We start from the raw sequence: 10,115 nt of genomic DNA, 5'->3' as shown, positions 1-10,115 counted from the left end.
GGAGAAGGAGAATTTCTCTATGTCGCGAGAAAGGTTGAGATGGCTAGGGCATGTTCTGTGGATGACAAGATTGCCAAAGATCGTCCTTTTTAGTCAATCATTTAGGGTCAAACAAAAAGTAGACCGCCCCCGAGTGAGGGGGAGGAGGTCGTAAGGAAGGCTTTAAGGGAAATTGAAACTTCTTGGGAGGGTGTAAAGAAGGATGCTTTAAATAGATTGGAATGGAACAAGAGCGTGGGTAGCTGTGTTGGCCTTAGAGATACATTGGATTTTTAGTAGTAGTAGCAGTAGTATTGGTTCGATATGATCAACCTTAGGTGAAAAAAAAAACGCATCTGTGATCTTTCTTCCTGATTTTTTTTTTTTCAAAATCCCCTGTTTTTGAAAATAGGAAGTTGAAACCTCTACTATAGGGTTCAATGATATACTGAATTGGATAGTGTGATTATAATCAAGATCATTCGCCAGTTTCTGAGTATTTGTCACATTTTTTTCGAAAATCAGGCAAATTTTCTCAGGCTTGTAGCTGTACATGTGTAACTTTAAACTTAATAAATTTGTATGTATTTGAAATCAACATAAAAAAAAACGAATCTTTTCATGTATTAATTTATATCAAACTCCTTTTAGACTTATCAGTATTATCAGCCGAAGTGATATACTGAATTGGATAGTGTGATTATAATCAAGACGATTTGCCAGTTTAAAAGTATTTCTCAACTTTTTCGAAAATCAGGCAAATTTTCTCAGGCTTGTAGCACCTGATTTTCGAAAAAAATGTAGCTGTACATGTGTAACTTTAAACTTAATAAATTTGTATATATTTGAAATCAACATAAAAAAACGAATCTTTTCATGTATTAATTTATATCAAAACGCCTTTTAGACTTTTCAGTATCATCAGCCCAAGTGATATACTGAATTGGATAGTGTGATTATAATCAAGATGATTCGCCAGTTTAAAAGTATTTCTCAACTTTTTCGAAAATCCGGCAAATTTTCTAAGGCTTGTAGCTATAAATGTGTAACTTTAAACTTAATAAATTTTTATACATGTGAAATCAGCATAAAAAGCCAATTCTTTTCATGTTTTAATTTATATCAAAACACGTTTTTTAGGGTTTTCAGTCTTATGAGCCCAAGTTGTTCTTTTCTTACAATTTGTTACGACAAATTGAAAGTATTCCTTGTTGATTTTAATGTCAAGCTTGGGTAAAACTCTTTGCTGTCCTGGAAAAGAGATGAGTAAAAAAAAGTAAAAAATTAAAAAAAAGTTCACAAAGTAGCCTAAATTATACCTTGAGAGAGTTACTTGGAGTGTTTACCCTTACCTCTTCCTTCTAAAAAATCACTTAGGATTATTAATAATCAGCATTATTATTATTGAATTGATTTTATTTATAACCCGTTATAATACACATGAAAAACGGAGTATAATGTGAATAAAAGAAAAGAGGAAAAAGGAAATGACCTAAAAAACTAAAAATGACCTATAATTATAATAGGTATAATAATACCTATTACAATTATATAATTGTGATTAATAATTTTTTCTCCTGATTAATGATCAAAAGTTAAGAAGAATTATGAATGGAAGGAAAAACTGAGAAAATCTTAGTTTTCTTGCAAGAGTTAGGGTGCAATTTGATAAAAGAATGTTGGGTGAGCTTTATAATACATTTTTATATGTATTTTTTATAATATACATTTTATACTCTTTACGCTAAAGTTTGACTCTTTCTCTTAACTCTACTTTTAAAACAGTAAGAAACTTAGCGTAAAGACCGGGGCGTTGAGGAAGAAAAGCCCCTTTCATACACGGAGTAATTTCTGTTCGTTTTAAGTTTTAATGTTGCTCCTTACTTTCATTAAATAAACTTGTTTTTTTATTTAATTATGAGTTAAAGTAAACTAAAGTGTGAATAGATCCAGACATCATTTGGTACATTTTTTATTAGAAGAAGATATTACTTTCGCATTTTTCTTCATGTTTTTTCTTTTCTGTGTGTGTATCTCCTGTGCTTTGTGTTTTTTCTCCTTCTCTTTTTTTCTTCTTATTTTAGTGTGCATTTTTGTATAGCCTATAGAAGGTACAGATAAATTATTACATGAGGCCTAAAATAAATACTTTGAGCCTCATAGCTTTGCTAGGGTTCTGGCAGAGGCAGCTGCCCCAGGTACCGTGACTGGAGAGGGGGGGCAGTGACCAGGGGGTTGCCCACTTTGATCAAAATTCACATTTTTTTCAGCTTTTTTTGCTTATAATTGAGCCAAGAGGGGAAGGGCTGTAAATTATTTTTCCCTGGGCATCACCAACCCAAGGAACAGATCTGGGTCCTGATATGGTTTTAAGACTTTCGTACATATTTTTCCTAAATTTAGAAGAAAATTCTACTCATACCATTGAGATTATATTTTTCGAAACCACACTCAACCTAAAATTAACATGAAATTTTTATCTAATAGAGGTTCAGACAAGGAAATACCTTAAGGCTTGAAATATCAAATCAGAGCATAATTTAGGCTATAAATCTATTCTCGCAATTAATTCAATTATTTCTCACAGTAGTGGAAAGCCCCTCATCTAGAATTTTACCCTAGCTTATAAGGTAGCAACAAATAATTAAATTGAGAGATATTGGTTTGAAAAGTCAATATAAAACCAAATTGTTCTCAAGCATGTTTTTTGTCATACAGTTGAGTTCTCCTTGTGAACAAACTTCTATAATAACACAATGCAAAGTTTGTATCACTGAGTATAAGTTTATGTATCAGTTATCAACAGTTAAAAATATGGTTCTGAGTATGCAGTCTTGATATAGTTTAACATACAGATAAAATATTATATTAATTACTATCTATATAAATATTAATTACATGCTAATTATATTATATCTTAATATAGATATAGTGAAAATACAGTTTGACTTGTAGTCTACAAAGATTCAGGTGAGATATACAATTGTAATTACTAATTAGAATATTTTAAAGACATGCAATTTTTATACAAGCACTGATATGCAAGAATTTATAATAGCCTTTGGCAGAGAGGGGGTAAACCTAGCCTTTCAACATGTCCCCAGTCACAAGGGAACCAATTCAGCAAGGAGGTGAACCAACTGGCAAGTCAATTAATTCAGAGGTCTTCTGGGTTTGGTTAAAACTCTGCGTCCACCACTCTTACGGATGTGCTGAGATGTAGAAATCACAAGAAACCTTGACACAGACCACTGAAGCTCTTCTTCAAGGAGTGCAGGGATTATTTGGCATTTATGAAGATTAAAAGCCAAGCAATAATTCTCTGGAGGGAAGAACACCTGGGAACAAGTACCCAAGCCCTTTCTGTAAACCAATACACATTAACAATTGAGACTATTCAGCATCAGCATGCCCACACTTGACAACAATGTCCTCCATGCTTACCAGGAGCACTGGGAAATTGAGATTTAGGAAAATTTCTAACTATTGCTTAAAGCAGACGCCCCAGCCAATGAAGAGCAATAGATTTTCAAGGAAATGATTGAATTCTTGCAAATTCTCAATATTTTGTAAGAGAAGCTTTAAAATATTAACAAGGAAGGTTGACAAGCTAGAGAAGGGGAGGTTCCAATTGCAAGAGCCATAGCAGTACTCACTGAGCATTCTACTCTTAAACTGCAGGGAAAAGGTAGCAGGATCCTATTTTTCCTTGTTATGCCCCTGTAAAGAAGCTAAAGACATCTTTCCTCAAGAAGAACAAAAGACAAAACTCAATGCTATGGAGGAGAATATGTGAGGACAATCAAGTTATTGCTTAACCAATTTCAAAGGCATAAGGTCACTGAATGATGTGAGTCTAATTGCTACTTGCCAATTGATTGATCAGCAATCCAGTCATCCTATCTGCCCCATGCAGATGTTATTGGAAAGCTACCAACTGGTAGGTATGGAAAATCTTCCAAAGCTAGCAGTAGCAGAATTCAACAGAATTTAAAAAGCTGCCAAATCTGCCAAAAAATTTCACTAGGCCATGAAAACTGCCAAGTAGCATTGCTACTACGCTACCCCACTCTTTCCATAGTAGCCAACTAGTAGTTCTTGTGGTGAACCCAAAAACTGTTAAAAACTTAGTCGTGTGAATACTTCCCCCCCCCCTCCTGCAAACACACATACACACACACAAATACACCATGAAATTCCTTCCAAGTGTAAAACTGAGCAGCCAAAGGGAAAGTAAGACAATTAAAAAGAATGAAGAAAAGAATAGATTCTGGGATATTCTACCTACTATATTCCAAAATACAGGTAGAACAATGAAAAATATCCTGTTGTTCATTTTTATATATTTTTTATTGTGTTTTAAAATAAAAAAAGTGTTTTTATAAAACAATGCTAAATTAAATATATATATATAAATCAAAACAACTTAAAATACCTCTAAAACAATGGATTATTCTTTCAAATAAGAAGTCCTAGAAAGAAGACTCAAGCAAGAATATTCTTAATTCAATCTTTTTAAAGAAGCTCTGTTTAGTTTATTGTTACATATTGCATAATTTTACTCCTGTTTTATCTACAATTTTTTTTTTTTTTTTTTGCTCAAGTATATTCATTCAGGATAAAATTAGAGATATGCCAAACAGATCGAAAAAATCTACAAATAAAATTGATGCTTGAATACTACCCTTGAATTCTAAACCAAAAAAGAGTTTCCCACAAATTTAAAGAAATGGATAAAGATATAAGAATATATACAATTCAGGGTATATATTTGCACATTAGGTAGAGAATGTGGATAAAGTCCATCTCTGACACAAATGAGTGTTACATTTTGATTTAGGATAAAAATTTCAATTCTGAACATAGGCTCAAGTTGCATTTGATTAAAGAGAACTTATGTCAACTATCAAGACTACTTTCTTTGCTTTTATCATTTTATTTGCCAGAAAGTGTACAAAGTGAGTTTACCGGGCTTTTGCAGAAAGAATGGAAAGTTTGGCAGAAATTTCAAAGTTGCTATAGCACAAAAAATTAGGGACAGACCATCAGGTTCAGGAAGGTGAGGCCTGTAATAGTCAAAATAACAAAGAGGCCAAAATCAACCTTTTCGTGAAGATTTCACACCTCTAGTTTCCTTCTATGAAAAGAGAAATAAAACCCTGAATGAATCATCAAATTTTGCAAAAGCCAAGACTTCCACCATACAGGCAACCATAAACTATTGAATTCAAATTTCTTGCCAGAAATTTTTGTAGATATCTAACAACCAAGTTTCTTAATAGCAGTTTCATAGTTAATTTTTTAGTGAACTAAGAAACTATTTTTCAAAAAAGCATTCAAAGTTGACTAAGAATTACAAAAAAAGCAACACATACTTATCAATTAACTAACAAAGTAAAATGAACAAGGCTTAGGCTTGCATCTTTTTCTTAGCTATCTCACTGGTGAAATAATCAGGAAATTAACCAGTAAATATTGAGTAGCTCACATAAATAGCCCACAAATAAAGTGAATATACCACTCAATGCCTTTTTCATGTACTTTCCAAATAGAATAATTGCTTTGCTTGCAAACTCAATTTTAAGCCCTTTAAAGACCCTCAAAGATAATACCTTTTTTTCTTATTTTAGATACAGTGTACAGACACAAACAAAACTGATTATGGGAAATATATAATAAGGGCTCTATATTTAGACAAGTTTTTTAGGTTAGGTAAAGAATATTTTGGTAAGGTTATAAAAGCCTAGTTAGGTCATAATTAAATTTGTAAGTGAAGTGATTAGTATGATTCAAAAGAGCATGAAAAAGGCATTGAGTGGTAAGGTAAAGAGCTCTTTTTGGGAAAGACTATTTTTCTTTAGCATTCTAGAAAAATAGAGGTTTTTGGACTATGGTTTTTACTATAGCATGATACAATGCTGAAGCAACAAGTGTAGTACATATGTAGTAACAAGATAACCTTTTATCTACCTTCTTGGTGAAGTTTTCACTAACAATTTGTCATCATAAATTCAGAATCTGATGTTTTGAAAAGCAATTAGAAGAAAAATTACATTTAATATTTGTGGTTTATAGATTAAACATAAATCAAAAAAAGTTACATTTTTAAAATCAAGAGAGAATCAGCTTTCTGTGGTAAATATATGACTGTCCATATTATTGACTTACCAATAAAATGAACATACCACTCAATGTCTTTTTTATGCTCTTTATGAATATAATTGCTTTTATTGCAAATTCAAATTTAAGCACTTTTTGAACTAATCTAACCTAACCTAGCTAACCTTAATGCAAATAATTTCAGCACCAAGAAAATGTCACATTATTTTGTCAAAAATGACCAAGAAAAAAGCACTGAGAAAACATAGCAACATGTTGTTGAGAAATGATCATTAACTCATGCTCTAACTGAAAATTCATCATTTTAAAGAACTCAAAAAGTGTTCAAATACGAATTTTACAATAGAAGCAATTATTTTATTTGTAAAGAGCATTTGAGTGGTATGTTCACTTTATTGGTAAGTAATAATATAGATAGTCATATATTTACCCTTCTGTTAATATGTGAATAAAACTGAAACAGTAAAAGGATATATACATGAATATAAGATAATTGGTATTCCTGGAAAGAGGTCCTTCTAGGTAGGCTAAGTGAACAAACTAATAATTTCAGGTGTTGATCTTAAATAATTACCATACTGATGCATCTCTTCGAGTTTTAGCTATTTATTGATTAAATTCTTCTTGATTCCTGTTTTGTTTTGGTCACAAGATGTGAGGGTTTAATTTTACATTATTTTTGTTCAATTGCATAGGCTAGGCATAGCTACTTGTTTTTTACCCTATGTTTACTTTATCTGTAAGTCATTTATGCAAGCTATTCAATATTTACTAAATATAATAATCAACCCCATAGCAATGATGTCCCAGACCCTCCCCCAGCTAATTCAGGGGGTGAGCTTTAGCCATTCACATGGGGGATCCATTATCTTAGCTGCTTAAGTTTATGCCCCATATTTGAAAAAGGCACACCAAAAAAGGTACATTGATATGTTAGCTAGCAAAATATTTGACAAAGCCAAAAAATTCTTGTATAGGCTATTTGGAAAGAACATTAAATCAAATTTGTGCCTTTCAACAAAAGTTTACCAATTCAGTCTCATACATTCTACAGTTCAACCAAACCTAAAGAATTATTTTGCTAATATCTCACCTCTTTTTAATACTTGCTTATCGCCAGGAAGTGCTGCAGAAGTCTATCTTTTTCTAAAAGGCGCGAGGATATTTAAGCATTCACAGAGGTGCACTTCCACGTGCAATGCTCTGTTTAAGAATTCCGCTTTTCTTATTCTTATTTAATAGTGCCATCTATCACACTCAAAACTTTACTCCGCGGTCAATTGACCCTGGAAATTGCAAGGATTCTGTACCGTTTGCTTTTGTGGTAGCAAAACAAATGGACATATTAATATGAACTAGAAAATGTATTGGCAAGCTTGCAAAGCAAAAAGTAAATTATCTACACTGAAAAGATCATACTACAAATGAAAACTCATTGCAACACCAATCGACCTGAAGTGAACACGGCTGGGGACAGGTTTCGCACCCCCGATCCGCTCAAAGCTTCGCTCCTCACTCCTATGTATCAAGTTCTCATATCTTTTCTAATAGAATTAATCCCTTTACATTTAATAGTATATTATTTTCTATTGGTCTTATTCACATTGCTAAAAAATGAAGTTTTGCACTCCATCATCATTCACCTATAACCCCTGGTTCCCACTGCTGCGATTTCGCGCAAAATCCTGCGACATGCTAGAAATGACACAAATCGTGCGAAAAACGACGCAAAGCCATCCGTTCTGTTGCAATGTCGGATGCGTTGAATAATTTCAAACTCAAACGACAAATCGCTTGTGTTGTTCTAATATAAAAAAAAATCATAACCAAAGTCTTGGGGCTAATTGAAAAGCTAATTTTGGCTGTTAGGTGCCAGCCCATATCATATTCCAAAGACCACGATGTGATCATGAAGTATCTTGAGTTTGAGAACCTGATTTGAATTCTTCTTGAGTTTATTGCAGCGACACGAAAGTCTGCGTTTCTTTGTGAACCTCCATCCAATTCTGTCGTACATCTGTTCCGCCAGAAAAATATCGCGTTGGGATAAACGCAGAAGTGGGTACTATAAGTAAGACGCTATTGACCTTACTTTTATATTTCTTCTCAAGCTTACTTTCAGCTTAGCCCAAGGAAGTGGGATCAAAACATTTTTCTCTTCCAACTCTATGCTTTATATACGTTCATTTTAATAGGTACTTAAAACTTCCTTTCGAGATGAAAATTTAGCTATAACTTTAGAAATCATTAAGTATATACCCCCCCCCCACTATTTGACGCACGTGGCTCAATCTCATTTTTAACCACTGTCGTTACCACAAAATATATAATACATATTTACATATTCAATTCTAACCTAACCTCTATATTTATTTTACGTTCCTAGTCTATGCTATAAGCTTCTCGGCTTAATACTACAAAGCAGTCCATGACCAGTCAGTTAAGTATTACCCAAGAATATCTTCATTATGACCTTTACAGGCTAAATGGGCTAAGTAAAAATAGCTTTTTGTTCAATAGGCTTGATATTTCCAAAAGAAAGACCAATTCAATGTACCTGGTTTATTTTTTAAGTCTTAAAAATACCAATGGAGACTTGACCTACCAGGAAACATGGAAAAGGACGTGTGACTTAGCCTAATAAAGCCATACTGAAAAGACAGCTTAAGAAATAACTTTACATTTTATACCTTTTTTGCATACTACACACCACTACTCATAACATAAGCCTGTAGCGAAACTGTTATATTCAACGACATCTGAATTATTCAATTTGTACCTTGTGATTATCATTTGAAGGGTCATGGTATTTGTAGACTAATTAATAGAGTTCGCAAAAAAATTTAACCTATAAACTCTATTATTTTGTTGATGTGCTACATTAAACTTAATCTATAAACTATATTATCTTATTGATGTGCTACATGCAATATATACGTAGAAAGTTCTGTAGGTTATCTATTTCATCAAAAGTAGATGTTTCTGTTTGATGATCGTGATGTCAATGCGGAGTAATTATCTAATTTTCCATTCTGATAAGCAAAATAAAATCTGTGTCGAAGCAAATTATCACTGAAAATTATTTTTAATTAAAGCTTCCACACCAAGAAGTCACGAACAAAAAATGTAATAACATCGGGTGCGTGTACGACTTCGGGGTCTATTGTAAATTATATAAAAGGAAATGAAATTTAAAAAGTTTAAAATGAAGGAAGATTTATTTTGGAAGGAACTGCAGAGAGTACTAAAGGAGTCGAATAATTTTGTTTCGGACCTAATTATGGGGTAAAGAATTTTATGAAAAAATGTGGTTCCGAAATTAAAGATCAGATACTGACTGATGAAAACGGAAATAGTACCTTACGATTTTATAAAAAGTATAATTAAACTATTTCTTAAGAGAAGTGATAAGAGAAAGCAAAATAAGTACGGAAGTATTAAATTGATTCCTGTAACAAGCAGATTACTTAGCATGATGACACTTGTTAGACAAATAGATGCTGTAGATAAAATTTCAAGGGAAGAAAAATTTGGTTTTAGAAAGGGGAGGCAAGGCATCGATCGAAGAAATGTCAGTATCATCACGCCTCTTTCGTCCTTAGCATTAAAGATTATAAAAAAATTTCTTCAGCTGTTACAAAGCTTTCGTGAAGGCACTGCCATTGTATAATATCCCAGACAATTTAATTTAAATGATTTGTGCCAGACACAAAAATCTGGGAAATATAACAGTCCAGAACCACTGGCTGTTCATAGGGGTATAAATTATGATACTGTCATATGCCCGTATTGACAAGCCAAGAATCAATCCAGTGTGGTACCACAAGTTGTTTTTTATGAATGAAGGACGAGAAATCGCTGAACATGGTTATTTTTGGGCATCCTAATGAAGTCAAACAAAATTCAGGTTGTCACGAGGAGATGGAAAGGGGTTCTCGGAAAGGATTTAAAGGAAACCAGAGCTTCTTGGGAATAGGAAAGAGTAAAGCTTCGACTAGGTTGGGGTTTAGGAGGAG

This window comes from Artemia franciscana, chromosome 4 (genome assembly GCF_032884065.1).
Source record: "Artemia franciscana chromosome 4, ASM3288406v1, whole genome shotgun sequence".
Classification (NCBI taxonomy): domain Eukaryota; kingdom Metazoa; phylum Arthropoda; class Branchiopoda; order Anostraca; family Artemiidae; genus Artemia; species Artemia franciscana.
This window is presented reverse-complemented; position numbering follows the sequence as displayed.